This window comes from Bombina bombina, chromosome 3 (assembly GCF_027579735.1).
Source record: "Bombina bombina isolate aBomBom1 chromosome 3, aBomBom1.pri, whole genome shotgun sequence".
NCBI classification, from domain to species: domain Eukaryota; kingdom Metazoa; phylum Chordata; class Amphibia; order Anura; family Bombinatoridae; genus Bombina; species Bombina bombina.
Genome location: NC_069501.1, coordinates 1,060,669,365 through 1,060,689,595, shown reverse-complemented (window position 1 = coordinate 1,060,689,595; position 20,231 = coordinate 1,060,669,365).

Genomic DNA, 20,231 nt, shown 5'->3' with positions numbered 1-20,231 from the left:
ATCGAGTTTATCATTAAGATATTGCAGATTATCAGCATGGTTTTGTATATCAGATGTATGCTGTTGTAATGAAGTTGCGTTGTCGTGTGAGGTGTTTTCAATTTTTAACACTCTGGATTCTAGTACAGAGAAATCTTTTCTCAGATCCCCAAATAGGCTCCTCATTTCCCTCAACACTCCTTGTATGTCCTCTTTAGAAGACAAGTGATGGATGTCATCCTTAGTAATAAACTGAGAGTGAGTGTCAGTGCTGTTTGGTATAGAAGGGCTAGGGATGTCTTGAGAGTTCTCCATATCGCCTCCAGTTGCCTCTCTGGTTGAATCTAAGGGCTTGAGATAATGGCTCATGGATTTAGAGGCACTTATCTTATCAGCCTTACTAGCCCTTTTATTAGGCATACCCCCCTAGATGAACAGTTAGCTGAGTTCAGATCACACATTGTCCCGGCCTTTTAGCCCTGTTGTACAGGCCTTCACAGATGGCAGAGTGTAAGATTATTCACGGCCTATCAGCTGACACGCAAAGGGCTATCAAAATTATTAGGCCTCTGACTACAACCTATGTCAGGATGTTAAAATAATACCTGACCCAGAACCTGCTTAATGTTAGTGGCACAAGTTATCTGCAGTAGAAGACACCCTCCTCAATCAGCTTTGTAAATAAAGATGGCCCCTGTAACACCTAAGGGGAACTTTTCCCCTTATAGAGCGAAGAAAAAACAATGTCCCAGAGTGGGGTGGTAGGCTGTGACTGGTAGGAACTTGTGTCCGTTGTTGACCCAACCTCAGTCAAAAATATAGACTAACAGCTGTGTTCGTTTATATGCCCAAGGCTCCTCAACAACCCCCTTTAGTATGCTTGGATGCAAACGTGTTGTGGCTTACCGACAACGGCACCTCCGCTGAGAACCTTGCTGAGTGACAGGTCAGATGCGATCACAAGGTCGCTGAAGTGATTGGGGATCGCCGCTCCTATTTCCGATCGTGCTGAGGGTGAGTGCCGAAAGACCTGCTCACTGAGTCTCTTCACTTTACAGCCTGGCGCCCATGTGTTTCAGCAATGGAGCCTTGGTAAGAGCTAAGGATCGTTTTTTCCTCAATCGCACCTGCCGTTCAGAGAGGATGAGCAGATACAAGGTCGGATCGATCTCCTCCAGATGGGTTATCTTGTGCCACGGGTTGGGCTGCTATAGCGTAAGTGCTGCTGGCAGATAAAGTAAAGCCTCCACGTGGGGTATCGCCTCTGGTATTCAGGCTTGTTCGCGGCAATTGTAAAGAGGCAGAACGGCTCTCCCCGGGATACCGATCAGCAGGCACAGAAGGTTGTTTGATCTAGGTCCTGCACTAACTAGATTGGCTTAATAAAAGAACATCTATGCTAAATAAAGCAATTTAATCAGTATTGGTAGCAGGAGCCCTCCTAGTGTGCGACCATCTTCCTGCGTGGTCAGGCTCTGCCTCCCCTACCTAGATTAGTTTTAACACTGGCTCCTCCAAATATTTTGATCAGCTCACCTAGGGTATGGCTGATTAATAGTATAGGAACTACTCACCCATGGATATCTGGACTCTTGTAGTCATAGCTATCTACGGTATATACATATGAGGGAGCCCTATTCTCTGCTTTTAATACCTGCACTCTGCCAGCGGTCGGGACAGAGATGTAGGTATAGTTTGAGGATACATTAGCTCCCTCAATTCTATTAACTAATACATCTTAACGGTGCGAGTATATCCCTAAAGATACCGCAAAGGTACATATCAACTGTACATGCTACCCAGCCTATCCTATGGTGTTAGGCTTCATTGCATCTTACATAGGCATGAACTACTAATTACCAAATTAATATATAATATATTGGCTTAGTGCTTATACTGTGAAAGAAACCAAAACATATTTCAGTTTTCCACCTCTATTTATACCATAAATTGGAGATATCCTTACTTGTATTGTACTCGAAAGCTCAGATGTTCAAAAGTGTTTGCTAGTTTGACATTCTAACTAGCTCCGCCCTCCCACCCTTCCCCTTACCTCATTTAGAGCAGCTCTCGCCCGCTGAATTTCCCTTCCCCAAAAACCATAAATCCACCCTCCCCCCTTGCCCTAATCCTGTTCGAATAGATAACCTAATCTGTATTTTCTACGGCAATGTGGGGACCATTTTTATTCTTTCTATGATGTTATATTACAAAACTGAAGTCTCACTATAGATAGCCCAAATCCCTTGCTAACACTTTTGATTAATGGGTTCATAATGTCCCTTCTACATGTTTCCTTTGCCTAGTTGACCTCATTGCTCCTCCATTTCTCCAGCCAAATATGGCCTCATCACTTTGATAATAACTGCCTATGCGTACCACTCTTTAATCTCACAAATGTATTGTAGGTAGGCATAACATGTATTAGTGGACTTGGCAATATCTCTGTAATAGCATTGTATACCTCCTTATCTGTCATTGTTTCGGGACGTATCTCTTATGTTACACTTGTTTATGACTTCAATAAAAATTGATAAAAAAAAAAAATGTTACATGAAAATGAATCATTTCAACAGTATGGCGCCACCTGGTGGCGGTATATTGATAATACTTTTGGCATATGGATGGGTGACATTGAGAGCATCTAGGATTAAATTTAGTCTTGTATATAGTGAAGAGAAAATTGGTTTTTAGACACTGGTCATAAAAGAAGAGGGTAAACTAAAAGTTGATCAATACAAAAAAAGTGCTGTTAGGAATTATCTCCTATTGGCTAATAGTGCCCATCCTCTATCTCTTTCCCTACCTAAGAGTCAGTTGATGCGATTATGTCACATTGTGTCAGATGACAAGAAAAGTGCACAGTATAATGCTCGTGGGATATTTCCCTATTAGACCAAACTTGGCCAGTAGTCTTCTTATCCCGGCGTCAAGGTTGAAAGATAAGGAAATATCCCAGAACAAAGTGAGTGTAGAAAATGAGGTAAGCAGTACTCACGGTAGACATGGTAGTTATTCACGGCAACAAGGTCAAGGCAGAGAATTGTCAGAGACAGGCAGGGTACGGCAACAGAAAGGCAATCCAGCAGTAGAGCCGTTCAGGGATAAACCAATAGAGTGGTCAGCAACAAAAGATAGTCAAGCAGTTAAGCAGTTCAGGGGTAAGCCAGACAGAGTAGTCAGACAGGCAGAGTTCGGCTATGATATGGCAATCAGGTAATTCAAGGGTTAAACAGGCAGAGTTCATCAATATTAAGGCAAATCAGCAATTCAAGGGTTAAACAGGCAGAGTAGTCAGACATGCAGAAATCAGCAGTATTAAGGCAATTCAAGGGCTAAACAGGCAGAGTAGTCAGACAGGCCGAGTTCAGCAATATTAAGGCAATCCAGCAATTCAAGGGTTAAACAGGCAGAGTAGTCAGACAGGCAGAGTTCAGCAATATTAAGGCAATCTAGCAATACAAGTAATAAAGCACCTAGGAGCACACACAGTAACACCTATACTTGGGCAGTGGATGTAAGTTATGCAGGTACTTACATAGGCGCCGATTTGCGCCAAGAAGCTCAAATGATCCGGCTTCATAGGGAAAGAAATGTGCGGCGATTACATCATCGCTGCACGCTCACAGCAACCTCCACATCCCTGGCAACAGCCAGGACGGCACAAGGGAGCGGCGCGACATAGCCCCCCACTCAAGGGTTCCCTCCGGAAACCAGAGTTGGCTTCGAAGGGTGAGCAACATGGAACTTGGAGACCAAAGATGGAGCATGCACATTGCGGGCAGCAACCCAGGAATGCTTGCCACAGAGTATCCCTTCCAATGTATGAGGTATTGGAGCTGCCTGTGCCTTTTTATGGAATCCAAGATCTTGGCAACCTCCTACTCTGGTTCGCCATGAATTAGGAGTGGAGGAGGAGGACGTCTCAGTCGAGTATACCTATTTGTGACGAAGGGTTTGAGTAAGGAGATGTGAAAGACTGGGTGAATGTTCAAGGTCTTAGGCAAGGCCACTCTGTAGACAACAGGAGAAAGTCTTTTGAGGACTTTATAAGGACCAATATACCGAGGTCCCAATTTCTGACAAGGTTGAAGTAAGTGGATGTGTCGGGTAGAGACCCAGATATATAGAGGTGGTTGGGTGTAACTAAGAGTGTATTCATTGCCAATAGGTAGTGAGATCAGTGAAGCGACGTTCTGCAGCAGGGACTCCTGTGGATTGAGCAGAAAGAGGAAAAACACGGGGGTTGATAACCAGCTGCGGCCTGGAAAGGGGAGAATTGTAGAGAAGAATGCAAATGAGTGTTCTTTGCAAGTTCAGCTAGGGTTAACAACCCAGACCAATTAGTGTGCTGTGAATTGACATATGCTCTGAGATAAGCTTCCAAATCCTGATTGGTGCTCTCCATCTGCCCGTTAGTCTGGGGGTGATAACCAGGGGATAAAGAAACAGTGGTTCTAAGCAATTTGCAAAAGCTTCTCCAAAAAGTGGAAATAAATTGAGGTCCTCTGTCAAGAGACGATATTTATGGGTATACCATGTAATCGTACCACGTGTAACAGAAAAAGAGTGGACAATTCTTGGGCTGTAGGTAACTTCGTTAGAGGTACAAAATGAGCAGGTTTGGATAACCGATCCACTACCACCCATATGACTGTATGATGGTCAGGAGGAAGGTCTACAACAAAATCCATAGCTATGTGTGTCCATGGTTGTTTAGGTATGGACAACGGTTGAAGTAGGCCATGTGGTAGGGAACGGGGAGTCTTATTTACAGCACAAGTCTGAGAAGCTTTGACATAATCCTGAGAGTCTGACTTCATGGTAGGCTACCGCACATGTTGGGAAAGGAGTTTAAAGGTTCTTGTAAAACCACGATGACCTGACAGCTTGCAGTCATGAGCTCAGGATAATAAAGGAGAGCGAAGGTTTGGAGGAACATAAAGGATCTGAGGAGTGGGCTCGTTGCAGTCTTCGAAGAAGAGAGTTGTTGAGCTGAGCAACCACACAGGAGGGGGGTATGATGTGTTCAATAGGAGCTTCAGAGGAGTCACTAGACTGAGGAAACTGACGAGAAAGTGTATCAGCCTTTTTATTCTTGGTCCCAGGAAGATAAGAGACTATAAAGTTAAAACGAGAAAAGAATAGGGTCCACCTGGCCTGTCGAGGATTGAGTCGATGAGCAGTCTTTAGGTACGTCAGATTCTTGTGGTCAGTGAGAATCTGAATGGGGTTGGGGGTACCCTCTAGCCAATGACGCCATTCAGTCAGGGCCATCTTAATGGCTAAGAGTTCATGATTGCTCACATCGTAATTCCTTTCTGCAGGAATGAAACGTTTGGAGAAAAAGGCTACTGGGTGCAACTTGGAGGTTAAAGGGTCCCTTTGGGTTAAGACTGCACCATCTCCTATCTCTGAGGCATCATTCTCTAAACTAAACTGCAGGTCAGGATCAAGATGGCGGAGCACAGGAGCAGAACAAAATACTTTTTTCAAATGAGAGAAAGCATCCACAGCTATAGGAGGCCAATTCTTGCAGTCTCTGTTTTGTTTAGCCAGCTCAGTGAGTGGAGAAATTATTTGGGAGAAGTTCTTTATGAACTTGCGATAACAGTTGGAGAACCCCGTTTAGGAGTTAAACACTCTGTTCCAAAAGGGGAGAGACCCAGGCTAGGGCCTTGTCTTTCAATAAAGAAATGATAAAAGTGACCTTTGACTGATGAGACTGGAAAGTGTGAGGATCATTACAGAAGTATAGTCTGCACTGGTTGAGAAAACCCCTACAGTTGGTAGTGCCATCGTACTTGTCAGGCAACGGTATCCGGGGTATACTTCCAATAACAGAGGGGGAGTTGCAGCACTAGCAGCAAGGGCCGGCTGTGTAACAACAGGAACAGCGTTCTTTTCTGCAACCAGTGAGGAGAGCATAGCTGATATAGCCTCAAGTTTAGAATCCACATTCTATGGCGTAGGTTCCCTGGGTCTGTCCCTAAAGAGAGAATGCTCTTACTACCTCATTTGGGTCCATAGCCTAAGTATAATGTAATGCTTGTGGAATATTTCCCTGTTAGACCAAACTTTGCCAGTAGTGTTCTTATCCCGGCGTCAAGGTGGAAGGAAAAGGAAATATCCCAGAACAAAGTGAGTGTAGAAAATGAGGTAAGCAGTACTCACGGTAGACAGGATAGTCCTTTACGGCAACAAGATCAAGGCAGAGAATGGTCAGAGACAGGCAGGGTACGGCAACAGAAAGGCAATCCAGCAGTATAGCAGTTCAGGGATAAACCAATAGAGTGGTCATGAACATGCAGAGGTCAGCAACAAAAGATAGTCCAGCAGTTTAGCAGTTCAGGGGTAAACCAGGCAGAGTAGTCAGACAGGCAGAATTCGTCAATGATATAGCAATCTGGCAATTCACAGGTTAAACAGGCAGAGTAGTCAGACAGGCAGAGTTCAGCAATATTAAGGCAACACAGCAATTCAAGGGTTAAACAGGCAGAGTAGTCAGACAGGTAGAGTTCAGCAATATTAAGGCAATCCAGCAATTCAAGAGTTAAACAGGCAGCGTAGTCAGACAGGCAGAGTTCAGTAATATTAAGGCAATCCAGCAATACAAGTAATAAAGCACCTAGGAGCACACACAGTAACACCTATACTTGGGCAGTAAATGTAAGTTATGCAGGTATTTACATAGGCGCCGATTCGTGCCAAAGAACTCAAAGGATCCGGCTTCAGAGGGAAAGAGAAGTGCGGCGATGACGTCATCGCCACACACTAACAGCAACCGCCGCATCCCTGGCAACAGCCAGAGCAGCAACCACTGTGTCCCTGGCAACAGCCAAGGCGGCGCAAGGGAGCGGCGTGACACACAAAGATTTAGAGAAATTGGTAATCTCTTTAAAGATAGAGGTTATAGTGGAGAGCTAATTGATAAGGAAATTAAACGTATATTAGATGTATCAAGAGAACAATTACTCAAACCTCACAGAAAGACTAGATTGAAATAGGAAAGCAGACAGAAACTAGTGTTTGTCACTAGATACAATGTATTGTGTTTTCAGGTTCAGAAGATTATTCACAAACATTAGTATATATTAAAGAATTGTAACCCAAATATTAAAGAATTCCAAAATCACCCTATGCCAGCCTACAAAAGGGGCACGAATATAAAAGATGTTTTAGTAAAGGCAGATATAGGTTCAAATAACAAAAAGAAGCAGGGCTATATATCTGAAAGGAGTGCCAGTTGTTATCTTTGTTTAGGTTGTTCCCATTGTAATAGCAGTACATCCACTGACAGGTAAAAAATATCAGATTCGAGGATATGTAATACAGAATATGCTATTTATTTGTTGAAATGTCTGTGTGGGCTGATTTATATTGGTAAAACAACCCACAGGGTACGGGAAAGAATAACTTAGCACAAAACAAACATTAGAAGGCAAAATATGAAATCACCGGTGGCGATACATTTTATGCAGGCAAGCCACAGTATTAGCCAGCTCAGGTTCCAGATAATAGAACATGTATCCCCTTTCAGTTGTGGGGTCGATAGAGAGCAATATCATTTGAATTCTTTAATGCCAATGGGCATGAATAAAGATTATGATTTATCTGTGTTCTTATGATGTATGATATATATTTGGATCTTTCAAATTCTGTAAGTTTAAGATAATATTGTATAGTGTACAATTCACTCATTGTATTAATATATGTGTAGAAATTGTTAAGTATATGAAATAGTTCATTATGTACAAGGGTTGTGTCTACTTGAGGTATAAAAGGGAGGAAGGAAATGATGTATGTATAGCATGAGTAAGGGCATATAGCCCGAAATGTTGCTGTGTTTGCTTATGCTGCAATAAATCTGTGAAGGATTATACAGTGTGGAGTGCTGCTGTTTTCTTTGTTTGTTGGATATTCACTCACTGGGGTTTTGTGTAGTACCCTGTTGCAGCTTTGCACCCATTGATGTGTGTGCTGGACTACTCTTTGTGTATCTACCATACCAGTATCAGCCTTCCTAAAATGCTGTACCTATCTCGTATCCCGTGACAATTTCACCAACAGTACCCGCTGGGTATCCTGTGCCTACTGAGAAACCTGCTTTCCTCTCACTAGCTTTGCCTGCTACACCTACCAGGTATTCTGGGACAACTACACCTTAACAGTTCAATTAAAGCACCAGTGTCATTTGGACTTTGTTACTGAAAACTATTTAAAGTATTCTGAACCTTGTATTGTTTCTGTAATCTTCAATCTTAACTACCAACTATACTTTTGCTTATCTATTAGTAAAGCTTTCAAAAATACTGTAATTTTTCTGTGTATCTGTTCCTGCATTCTGAGTTCCACACACTCTAACATCCTCACAATTTTTAGCATAGACCAAGATTATCAGCTAGCTTCTGGCCACAGCTGCAAAATTTTCCCATGAGGGGGAGCATTTGATTTGACCAAATAGCCAACTCCACACCCCTAGCGTGCCACTGTCGCTCTTCTCTGCACTTTGACCTCTCCAGATGCTGTTGCTTGACCACTTTAATGACTCTAGGGTGGGAAGGAGGGAGAAAACAAAGGTTGGTAAGATGCACTTCCTGTCTGCTATCCCTTAAATGCCTTACCTCACCCCTCCCTTTTAGACACCTATTCCTACGCACACCAGGTAAACCAGAGGTCACTCCCATCAACTTGCGAATGGCCCTGGTCCACCCCAATCCTTAAATCGTTCCAACCACAAGATCCCAGGCCTTAGTTTGCTCCCTTGACATACTTTCTGTCTGCTTGTGTATGGTCTTAGAGGCTTCCCAAAACTAAAGATACCCAGAGACTTTCCATTTAGTATATAATTGAAATAAAAAATGTACACCATTTATTTAACACAAAATAAGGTTTTTAATAAAAGGCACTTCTAGAAGCATCAAGTGTTTAAATATACTTATTTTGTTATGTATACAATTTTATATACATGGTGTGCTTGATTACTCACATACATACAGACAATTCAAATTTTAATATACATATTTTTAACCTTAATTGAGTTCCTGATCCTCAACAACTGTCTGTGTACAGCATGTTAGAGCTATATATCAGATAATCCTTACACACCATACACAAACAGGTGAGGAAGCAGCAACCTTGTATTTTGAACTGAAGTAGTAAAGCATTTATTATAGGGAAATTAAATTCAAAATGTAATTCCCACATACAATTTTAATTATGCAAAGTGAACAAAAAATATATATTGTAGGTTCATCATTTATTTTGCCAGCTTTTCCTGTAATTTAAATTGTGGATGGAGTGCATCCTGCATTATTCTAAAAAGTTACAGCTTGATCAGTGTAGGAGTTAATTTATTTTAACGTTTTAAAAGCATTTAAAATATTTATTTTGAATGCATTTTTTTGCAGTTCAGTGCTTAAATACCATACAAAAATTTTAAAAATAACTGTGATATCCCTTTAAAATTCAAGCAAGGTTTGGTAGGAACATTTTCTGGCTGCTTCGCTGTCATTTCTAGTTGCCCTAGAAACATTTATAAACAAAAGGAAAACAACACATCTGTGCCCTTAAACCACATTTTTAACACCACAGTGGGTTCTACACCCTAAGCACAGTCTTTATCACATGAAAGATAATTACATTACATTACACACCTATCATTTCTTCAACTTACTGTTTAGTGCATTACTTAAGATATATTTTTGAAAAAAACATGTATAACTAAGATAAGATATGTAGTTGTCTATATGTCGCTTTACTCCAGTGTTACATTTTAAATGTATTTAAAGGGACAGTCTAGTCAAATTAAACTTTCCTGATTCAGATAGGGCATGTGATTTTAAACAAATTTACTTTTATCATAAAATTTGATTTGTTTTCTTGGTATTCTTTGTAGAAAGCTAAACCTAGGTAGACTCAAACTTATTTCTATATTGTTAAAAAACCACCAACTATCTCAGTTCATTTTGACAGTTTTTCACAGTTAGACAGAGCTAGTTCATGTGTGCCATATAGATAACACAGTGCTCACTCCCGTGGAGTTATTTAAGATTCAGCACTAATTGGCTAAAATGCTTGTCTGTCAAAGAACTGAGATAAGGGGGCAATCTGCAGAGGCTTAGATACAAGGTAATCACAGAGGTAAAAAGTGTATTAAGATAACAGTGTTGTTTAGCAAAACTGGGAAATGGGTAATAAAGGGGTTATCTATCTTTTTAAACAAAAATTCTGGAATAGACTGTCCCTTTAAGTTCAAATAATAAACATGTTAATAATAATAATTAAAACTATAAATAATTGGTAAGGAGAGAGTAATCAGTGCAATTGGTGCAGATGCTCATTAACATATCAATTTAAAAAAAGATATATCAGGATATAATCCTGAGACAGAGAGGGAATTCAGCACTCTTTTACAAATTATAATACACACTTTATTAGCCAATTCAAATACAAAAAAGATCAACGTTAATATATATATACGTATATATGAACACTCGGGTAAAAGACAACAATACACCCCCCCACTCCTCCTCCCAAACCTAAAACTAACCTAAAATGCAAAATACAGACGTGAGATAAACACAAAGTCCTAGTGACAGCAAATGGACATGAATGTCAAAAAGTAGATGAGTGTGACACAAAAAAATACCTTATAAAGTAAATATTGAAGTATATCTACTGTAGACAAAGTCCCGGCTGACAAACTGAATCCTATAACGTCACCAAGAATGCTGCTCTTACACTTTAAAAGATTTGTTTCCCCCTGTGCATAATACCAAGTATTGTTCACTTATGTGCGTCCTCCTCTTTCCACATCAGGTCTGTATTGGACCTCAAAACAGACCGTTGCCTGTAAGGTCTGTGCAATTCAGCATACGTAGTTCAACAATCTGTAAGAACTTGCCATCTATTGTCGACCCTGTCAGGCATTGATCATTATCATATCCCCAGCACTCCGAGTTGGGTCTGCATCAGACCGCTAAGTTGGTATTGCACACTATACCGTACACTCCCAGTGACTGTTTCACACACCATGAAGGTTACAGCTGTATTAACAGGGCCATCAAAAGCTGGCTGTTCAAGCATTTCTCTCACACTGCTTGTGCTCAAAGGGCAGCTCTCAGTAAGTTTCTTCCCCATAGCTCCCATATACAGGGGCTTCGTCAGGGCAAATTTTTCTTCTACAGGTGACCTCATTTATATTGTTACAACAGAACAGATGTTACTCGCCACTATAGATGTGGAATCATTATACTCTAGCATTCCGCCCACTACAGGTTTAAAAGCTTCCCACTACTATCTTAGTCAAAGGGCTAAGGCATTACAGAAACATACTCATTTTGTAATTTAAATTTTGGAATTTGCCTTGAAAAATAACTTCTTTGTATTTGACAATGATTTCTATATCCAAATCAGGGGCACGACTATGTGGGCTTAATTCGCCCCCTCATATGCATGCCTCTATTTGGGATATTGGGAAACTAAATTTGTCTTTGATATTGATCCCTCAGGCTCACAGCACGTCAGTCTATGGCTTCGCTATATTGATGACGTGCTGTTATTCTGAGACAGCACTGAAAGTGCTTTAAGGGACTTTGTGTATACATTGAATAACAAGGATTTAAACCTTAAATTTACAATAAATGCACATATAGACAATATTCGATTTCTGAACTTAAATATCTTTAAGATCAATAACCAATTACAAATATCCATTTACAGAAAACCTACTTCCACAAATATCTTCCTTAGAGCAGATAGCCACCATCCCTATTCTTTAATCAAAGGGATACCTGTTTCACAATTTGTACGGGCAAGGAGAAACTGTACCAGTGAAATAGAATTTTTGAAAGTTAATGACAAAAAGATTTAGGGAACGTGGCTACTCCAATAAAATCATCTCTAAGGGCTTTCAAAGAGTGAAAGATAAAAGCCAAGCTGAAGTTTTACACATAGCATCACCTAGTATTGCTAAAACAGATAAAAGCAAATAAGGTTTATCACTCAATACAGTGAGGGGTGGAAGGACATTCAGTCTATATTAAAAAAACAATCCTTAGCACAGATATAGATTTAAACAATGTTCTAGGAGATTATCCTCAAATAAGAGCTAGAAGGGCACCGAATTTAGGTGACAACCTGATACATACACCTAGATTTAGAGTTTTGCGTTAGAAGGGGTGCGTTAGCTACGCATGTTTTTTTTCCCCCCGCAGCTTTTAAACAACGCTGGTATTTAGAGTTCTCTGAAGGGCTGCGTTAGGCTCCAAAAAGGGAGCGTTGAGCATAATTTACCGCCAATGCTTACGGACGCGGCCAGCTTCAAAAACGTGCTTGTGCACGATATCCCCATAGGAAAGAATGGGGCAGTTTGAGCTGAAAAAAAACCTAACACCTGCAAAAAAGCAGCGTTCAGCTCCTAACGCAGCCCCATTGTTTCCTATGGGGAAACACTTCCTAAGTCTGCACCTAACACCCTAACATGAACCCCGAGTCTAAACACCCCTAACCTTACACTTTTTAACTCCTAATCTGCCGTCCCCGCTATCACTGACCCCTGCATATTATTATTAACCCCTAATCTGCCGCTCCGTACACAGCCGCATCCTACATTATAGCTATGTACCCCTAATCTGCTGCCTCTAACATCGCCGACCCCTATATTATATTTATTAACCCCTAATCTGCCCCCCCCCAACGTAGCCACTACCTTACTACACTTATTAACCCCTAATCTGCCGACCGGACCTCGCCGCTACTCTAATAAATGTATTAACCCCTAAAGCTAAGTCTAACCCTAACACTAACACCCCCCTAAGTTAAATTTAAATTAAATCTAACAAAATAAAATACATCTTATTAAATAAATTAATCCTATTTAAAGCTAAATACTTACCTGTAAAATAAACCCTAATATAGCTACAATATAATGAATAATTATATTGTAGCTATTTTAGCATTTATATTTATTTTACAGGCAACTTTTTATTTATTTTAACTAGGTACAATAGCTATTAAATAGTTAATAACTATTTAATAGCTACCTAGTTAAAATAATTACAAAATTACATGTAAAATAAATCCTAACCTAAGTTACAATTAAACCTAACACTACACTATCAATAAATTAATTAACTAAACTATCTTCAATTATCTACATTTAAATCAACTAAACTAAATTACAAAAAAAAACAAACACTAAATTACAAAAAATAAAAAAAGATTACAAGAATTTTAAACTAATTACACCTACTCTAAGCCCCCTAAAAAAATAACAAAGCCTCCCAAAATAAAAAAATGCCCTACCCTATTCTAAAATAAAAAGTTAACAGCTCTTTTACCTTACCAGCCCTTAAAAGGGCCTTTTGCGGGGCATGCCCCAAAGAAAACAGCTCTTTTGCATTTAAAAAAAACATACAATACCCCCTCAACATTACAACCCACCACCCACATACCGGTAATCTAACCCAAACACCCCTTAAAAAACCTAACACTAGCCCCTGAAGATCTCCCTACCTTATCTTCACCACGCCGGGTATGACCGATCTGTCCAGAAGAGGGTCCGAAGTCTTCATCCTATCCGGCAAGAAGAGGTCCAGAAGAGGGTACGAAGTCTTCATCCTATCCGGCAAGAAGAGGACATCCGGACCGGTAGACATGTTCATCCAGGCGGCGCGGAGGGGGACCATCTTGAAGCAGCCGATGCGGATCCATCCTCTTCTTCCGGCGACTCCCGATGAATGAAGGTTCTTTTAAGTGACGTCATCCAAGATGGCGTCCCTCGAATTCAGATTGGCTGAATGGATTCTATCAGCCAATCGGATTTTTCCTACCTTTATTCCGATTGGCTGATAGAATCCTATGAAGCCATGAAGCATTGAGATACGCTGTGTAATAGCAGTCAGCTATGACAATTGTGCATGTGTAGGACACAAGGGAATGCGCACTGTCAAACTCTATAAAGACAGACATTGGCCTCTATTTATCAAGGCGTCGACTTTCTTGCATTCAACGGCACCAATACGCTCACCTAAGTTCGCCTAACATCGCTGCCGCAGACCTGAATATGTTCTCCAAAGTTACCAAAAAAGCTGTCAAAAATCTGCACACCAAGTACGGGGCGATGAGCAGCGGACTGTTGTTAACTAACAGTCATCGATCTCGCTGCTCTTCGGCTTTTTTTCAGCTTTCTTGGTAACCTGTCACTAAACACCCACACTATACTATACTGTTTACCCAATATGCCGCCACTCCCAGACCCCGCCGCAACAAAATAAAGTTATTAACCCCTAAACTGCCGCTCCCGGACCCCGCCGCAACGAAATAAAGTTATTAACCCCTAAACAGCCGCCCCTGGAGCCCACTGCAACTCTAATAAATGTATTAACCCCTAAACCGCCGCTCCCAGAACCCACCGCCACCTACATTATACATATTAACCCCTAATCTTCCGCCCCCTATACCGTCCCCACCTACATAAAGTTATTAACCCCTATCCTGCCGCTCCCGGACCTCGCCACAACGAAATAAAGTGTTTAAACGCTAAACTGCCGCTCCCAGAGCCCACCGCCACCTACATTATATTTATTAACCCCTAATCTGCCCCCCCTACACCGCCGCCACCTACATTATGTTTATTAACCCCTAATCTGCCCCCCCACACCCCCGCCACTATATTAAATGTATTAACCCCTAAACCTAAGTCTAACCCTAACACCCCCTAACTTAAATATAGTTTAACTAAATCGAAATAAATAATTCCTATTTAAAACTAAATACTTACCTATAAAATAATCCCTAAGATAGCTACAATATAACTAATAGGCAACTTTGTTTTTATTTTAACTAGGTACAATAGTTATTAAATAGTTATAGACGGGCAGAAGTCTTCATACAAGCTGGCAAGAAGAGGTCCTCCAGACGGGCAGGAGTCTTCATCCAGATGGCATCTTCTATCTTCATCCATCCGGCGCGGAGCGGGTCCATCTTCAAGACATCCGACGCGGAGCATCCTCTTCCAACGGCATCCGACGACTGAATGAAGGTACCTTTAAGTGATGTCATCCAAGATGGCGTCCCTTGAATTCCGATTGGCTGACAGAATTCTATCAGCCATTCGGAATTAAGGTAGGAAAAATCCTATTGGCTGATCCAATCAGCCAATAGGATTGAGCTTGCATTCTATTGGCTGTTCCAATCAGGGTTTATTTTATAGGTAAGTATTTAGTTTTAAATAGGAATAATTTATTTTGATTTAGTTAAATTATATTTAAGTTAGTGGGTGTTAGGGTTAGACTTAGGTTTAGGGGTTAATACATTTAATATAGTGGCGGCGGTGTAGGGGTGGCAGATTAGGGGTTAAGAAATATAATGTAGGTGGGGACGGTGTAGGGGGGGCAGATTAGGGGTTAAGAAATATAATGTAGGTGGCGGTGGGCTCCGGGAGCGGCGGTTTAGGGGTTAAACACTTTAGTTGCGGCGTGGTCCGGGAGCGGCGGTTTAGGGGTTAATAAGTATAATGTAGGTGGCGGCGGTGTAGGGGGGGCAGATTAGGGGTGTTTAGACTGGGGGTACATGTTAGGGTGTTAGGTGTAGATATTCCCATAGGAATCAATGGGATATCGGTCAGCAGCGAACATGAGCTTTCACTGCTTTCCGACTCCCATTGATTCCTATGGCATCCGCCTCCTGCAGGGCGGCGGATTGAAAACCAGGTACGCTGGGCCAGAAAAGTGCTGAACGTACTTGCTAGTTATATTATAACTAGCAAAAGTAGTCAGATTGTGCCGAACTTGCGTTCGGAACATCTGTAGTGACGTAAGCATCGATCTGTGTCGGTGTGGTATACCTTTAACTCTAACCCCTCCTATGTGGTCTCCTCCCTATTTAAGGACTACCTGTTACATTCATTAACTGCCTGATTATTGAAGTCATACCTACTCTGTTGTAGCTATTCTTATTTCAGGTCTCCTATCACTTGTATCCTGTGCAAAGTAACTTTCCAATATTTACTTTTGCTACCTTTTGAATCTCTTATGATCTTGTCACAACTTTGTTATTACCGAGCCTGGATCATTGAACGGCCGGATCTACTTTTTTACCGCTACCCGGAAGTAAGCCGCATTCACACACGCTGCCTGTCCCAGACACGGATCTCCCAATGCGGTAACAGAACACTCACGGTCCTCAAGGTGGTAACGTACACGAACAAAACTAAAGCCTTTAAGCTTCTTATCTGCATGTTGTTGTCACCAATCTGAATTATTGGGCAAATCCTATTATCTGCAATATCCATTACAAACAAACAATGTGTGTCTGCGGAGTGTCTGAACTTGTAAATATTTTAGGATGTGTGTGATTGCGTGAAGTAAAGGAGTTCATTTTTGTTACTATCATTACTGATTTAGACCGTGTCAGTATTTCAACTCCATCTGTGGCTTCGCTTTAGATATACATTGAACATATGATATGTATCTTATTAATATTTCCTTATCTTTATTAACACTTAAGTTTGTAGTTAATACTAAAATTCATCATATATTAAATGTCTCATATTGTCTAATCAGGCTACATAGAAGTTGTTTTCTGATTAGTACAAAAAAGAGCAACAAGCTCTAATTTTAGGGCTAACCTTTATAACAATTGTTCACAATACTTGTTTTCTGAATTACAAAGCTCAAGTTACCACATAATAATCAGGCCCAAAGACAATCAAAACCTTTTGATTGAAATATTTACCATTATGGATCCTAATGAAATAAAAAAGGAGTTTAATAATGTCTATCTCAAACTTGATTATTTAGCAAGAGCAGTGACTGAAGTGCAGACTGAAAATGCTGCACTTAAATCTATAGTTAAAGATTATGTTTCACAAAAACCTCATGATCCACCTGAACCTCATATTAATTATCCACAACCCTTCTCAGGGAAACGTTCTGAGTTCAGGGAATTTAAGAATGCCTGTAACTTATTATTCTCCCTTAGACCTAAGACTTATCACACTGAGCGGATTAAAGTATGTACCACAATATCTTTCCTTCAAGGTGAACCTAGGACTTGGGCTAATAGGTTTTTTGAAAACAATAACCCTATCCTAGATTCATTACAGGATTTTTTTTCTGCTTTGACTAGTCTATATCAAGACTCAAATACTCAAATAAATGCTGAAACGAGATTGAGGTCTTTAAAACAGGGTAAGAGAAATGTGGAGGATTATACCACTGAGTTTCAGATGTGGGCAGAGGACTCTCAGTGGAATGAAATCAGTTTAAAGAATCAATATCGTCTGGGTTTGTCTGAATCACTCAAAGATGAACTTTCTCGTCTTGAGATCCCTGATACTCTTGAGGCTCTTATCAAATTAAGCACTTCTTTGGATCGACGTTTGAGAGAAAGGAGAGCAGAGAAGGCCTCTTATGATACCCCATCCAGGAAACCTTACCAAGTCACAACAAGCCATGACAGAGCTCATGTCAGTGCTACCCCCATGGAGATTGGAGTTCTTAGAGGACCTCTGTCCCCAGAGGAAAAAATTAGAAGGAGGTTGGAAAATCTCTGTTTATACTGTGCTCAAAAGGAACATTCAGTATCCACTTGTCCTTTGTTAAAAAAACAAAAGAATGGTAAGACAATAACCAGTGACTTTATTTACAGCATTGCAAATGATACCCATATGACTTTGTCCATTTCTTTACAGTGGGACCAGAAAAATATCCAAACCAAGGCATTAATTGATTCAGGAGCATCCGGCAATTACATTGATTCCACCTATGTATATAAAAATAAAATACCAGTTATTTGCAAACAAAACCCTGTGTCCATTAAGTTAATAGATGGTTCATTCATAGAACAAGGACCTATTACACATCATACTGTTCCCTTGCTTGTAACATCATCCCAGGGACACACAGAATATTTATCTTTTGATCTCATATCCATACATCAGCATACTCTCATCCTAGGGTATCCTTGGTTAAAGAAACACAACCCAAACATAAATTGGGTTTCAAACAAGGTAACATTAGATTCTGCCTTTTGCTCAAAGACTTGTTACCCACATCAAACCATAGCGTCACTTGATAATGGTTTACCCACGTGTTATCAGGATTTGGCAGAAGTATTTAATTTAAAAGAGGCAGAAAACCTTCCACCCCATAGGGATTTTGACTGCCCTATCGATATAATACCTGGTTCTAAAATCCCTCATGGTAAGATCTATCCTCTCTCTCAAGAGGAACTTCAATATATTAGAAATTACCTAGACGAAAATTTACGTAAGGGATTTATTTCACACTCCACATCCCCTGCAGCTGCAGGAATGTTTCTAGTAAGAAACAAGGATGGTACCATAAGACCTATTATTGATTATAGGGCATTGAATAACATCACAATAAAAAACAGATACCCTTTACCTTTAATACCTGAACTTTTGGAACGTCTAACTGGTGCCACTATTTACACCAAACTAGACTTAAAGGGGGCTTATAATTTGATTAGAATCAAGGAAGGTCACGAATGGAAAACGGCATTCCGGACTAGATATGGCCTTTTTCAGTATAACGTAATGCCTTTCGGTCTGAGTAATGCCCCAGCAACTTTTCAGTTTTTTATAAACGAGATATTCCGTGACCTGATTGACGTTTGTGTCATAATATACCTTGATGACATCCTAATTTATTCTAGAACACCACAGGAACATGAAAAGCATGTACGCTGGGTATTAACTCGTTTAAAAGAACACAAATTATATGCTAAACTGGAAAAATGTTCTTTTCATGTCACAGAAATAAAATTTTTGGGTTATATCATCAGTCCCAACAAAATACAAATGGATCCGGAGAAGGTATCAGCAATTTTGAATTGGCCTACTCCAACTTCAACAAAATCTGTACAACGATTCATTGGTTTTGCGAATTTTTATAGAAAGTTTATTAAAAATTTCTCCTCAATCGTTAAACCATTAACAGCACTTACTAGTGAAAAACAAAGATTTAAGTGGACAGAATCCGCAAGTCATGCTTTCAACAAGTTGAAAGAATATTTTACCACAGCACCCATACTAGCTATGCCAGACTTTGATTTGGAATTTATTCTTGAAGTTGATGCATCTGACTCAGGTATCGGTGCAGTATTATCACAACAGGATAAGAACAAGACTGAGATTCATCCTATTGCTTTCTATTCAAAGATGTTGACTAGCGCTGAGAAAAACTACAGCATAGGAGATAAAGAACTTCTAGCTATAAAACGTGCCCTAGAACACTGGAGACATTTATTAGAAGGTTCCAAACTGCCTTTTAAGATTTTTACCGACCATAAAAATCTTGAATTCCTAAAAACAAGTAAGACTTTGTCTGCACGCCAAGCAAGATGGTCGATATTTTTTGATCGTTTTAATTTTCTTCTAACATACAGACCGGGACACTTGAATACCAAAGCCGATGCTCTCTCTAGACTACATGATCAAGACACTCAAGATCAAATCAACCAAATCATTCCAAAAGAAAAAATTATAGGTTTACTAACACCTTTAGAAGAAGATATATTAAAAGAATTAAAGCATGAACCACCACATGGAATAGACTGTCAGAAAGATTCCAATACTGGTCTTTATTACCATAATTCTAAACTCTATATTCCCCAACAAATGAGATCTTCCATCCTTAAACAAACCCATGATGGGACACTTGCGGGTCATCCAGGTATTTCTAAAACTATTGACCTAACCAGGAGAAATTATTGGTGGCCACTCATGGATACTTATATAACAAATTACGTAAAACATTGTGATACCTGCGCCAGAAATAAGTTAGTTCACAAAAGACCATCAGGTCTTTTGTCTCCTCTGCCTATTCCTGACAAACCCTGGAGTACCATATCAATGGACTTTATTGTTGAGTTACCTGAATCCCACCATTACAATACTATCTTAGTTGTCATTGACCATTTAACAAGACTGGCTCATTACATTCCCTTAAAAGGTCTCCCTACAGCTTTCACAACAGCTCACGTTTTCTTAGAGAACATAGTTCGCTTACATGGACTGCCTAAAGTTATTATAACTGACCGGGGTACTCAGTTTACCTCTAATTTTTGGAAATCTTTATGCAAACTAATCCAGATTGATTCAAGATACTCGACTGCATTTCACCCCCAGACAAATGGTCTCACGGAACGACTTAACCAAACCCTTGAGCAATATCTTCGTTGCTACATATCTCATCTTCAGGATGATTGGTCATCTTATCTAC